This window comes from Phacochoerus africanus, chromosome 3, assembly GCF_016906955.1.
Source record: "Phacochoerus africanus isolate WHEZ1 chromosome 3, ROS_Pafr_v1, whole genome shotgun sequence".
Taxonomy (NCBI): domain Eukaryota; kingdom Metazoa; phylum Chordata; class Mammalia; order Artiodactyla; family Suidae; genus Phacochoerus; species Phacochoerus africanus.
Window position 1 is genome coordinate 97,159,490 of NC_062546.1, and position 2,183 is coordinate 97,161,672.

The window sequence follows — 2,183 nt, forward strand, 5'->3', positions numbered from 1 at the left end:
ATCCACGCCTGTTTTCACTTTTCCATAGGCCCTTCCAGGAAGAGGCCATTTGCATGAGGCTATTTGCATGCTTACTTTTCCATGGTTGTGATCATGCAGAGAGTTTGCATTGGGCTTTATTTCATTCAGTATTATATCAGAAACATTTTCCACCTGGAATACAGTTTTAATTTCTAAGGGTTGATTTTTCCTTTTTTTAATTTTTTTTTTTTTTTTTTTTTTTTTTTAGTGAATATCATTGGACACACAGCTTTTGCTTTCTATTTAACTTTGGGTTTTTTGAGAATAAATTCATCTTAAGTGGCATAAATGGGTCAGTCCATATAAATTTTCATCACTTCTTAATTGTCCATACCTACTTTGCTTGAGGCATCTTAGCCCATAAAAATGATCACCTTTTCTTATATGCAAAGCAGTTTTTCAAAGAAAGGGATTTTTAAAACTCAGTGGAAAAAGAACAAAGGATATGAAGGTTATCTCCAAGAAAAATAAATAGACTTGACTATAAATGTATGATAAATGCTCAACCTCACCAACCATTAAAAATTTACAAAGTCAGCCCCACCCCCCCGCAAAAAAAAAAAAAAAAAAGATACCTAGTAAGGTCTGAAGCATTTGAGGGCACATCCTGATGGTAAGACCAGAGGAACAGCCACTTGCATCGAATTTTCCACACATGTCAATTGAAAACATTTTAAAGGAGGATAATTCGGCCGTCACTACCCAAACTCAAAATACATATTTGCCTTCTGACCCAGGAATTCTACTTCTAAGATCTTACAGACTCACAAATGCACGCAAAGATAAATGAACTGTTGTATTCATGTCAGTATAATTTTTAATAGTAAAAACTGCAAATATTTTACATCTCTACCCGTGAGAAATATGGGAGAGGAGGGAGAGGGATGGACTGGGAGTTTGGGGTTAATACATGTCAAGTATTACATTTGGAGTGGATAAGCAATGAGATCCTACTGTATAGCACGGGGAACTATATCTAGTCACTTGAGATGGACCATGATGGAGGATAATGTGAGAAAAAGAATATAGGAGTTTCCATCATGGCTCAGTGGTTAATGAATCCGACTAGGAACCGTGAGGTTGCGGGTTCGATCCCTGGCTTCACTCAGGGGGTTAAGGATACGGCGTTGCCATGAGCTGTGGTGTAGATCGCAGATGCAGCTTGGAACTGGCATAGCTGTGGCTGTGGTGTAGGCTGATGGCTACAGCTCTGATTAGACCCCTAGCCTGGGAACCTCCACATGCCATGGATGTGGCCCTAAAAAAGACTAAAAAAAAAGTGCATATATATGTGTGTGTATGTGTGTGTGTGTGTGTGTGTGTGTGTGTGTGTGTGTCTGGGTCACTTTGCTGTACAGCAGAAATTGACAGAAAGTGGTAAATCAATTGTAAGAAAAAATTGAAATAAAAAAATCAGGGTACATGTATTTCAGCGGCATAGAGCACTGCCACCAACAGGAGAAGGGGATTTGCTGGTAGAGTATAGACACCTGTCAGGGTCAAGCCCAGGGGACACAGCTGGTACATACAATGTGACCACAGTCAAGACCATTTGTATTAATGTGGGAGTGGGAAGCATGTGGGATTCTTCACTTTATATTGTTTATATTATTTGAATTTTGTATAAAAAGCACATCATATTTTGGAAAAGTAAACCATTAAAAAGGGGAAGCTCTTGAGAACAGTCAGTAACATATTTTTTTAATGTATTTAGAAGGAGTCACTTGGAAAATTACTGATCAAGGGGCCACAGTCTTTTCTTCCTCATTAGAACTTGCCAGTGGGCACATTCTTTTCTTTCTCAGTAAGACTACTAGTGACCAAAATATCAGCCTCAGTATCAGAAAACGAGCATTCTGCTGCTTTGCTGAATAAGTCACTGGATTCCATGCTGTGCTAGAAGCTGGGTGGGGATAAAAAAGTCTTGATTGATGGGTGAGAGGGATTGCAGCACAAAGAATGCAGCTGACTGTCAGTGAGCATCGAGAATGCGGTCCAGGGAATGCTGGCCAGTGCTGGGTCCAGGGCTCCTCCCCCTTGCTCTCTGTTGCATGGAAACAGGACTTAGGCACCAAACCCAACCCTACATGCATGCCAGCCTCCAAGCCCTGACCACTGCTCACAGAGGCAAGCCCATGTGCAAACGTTGCTGTGCTCCTTGT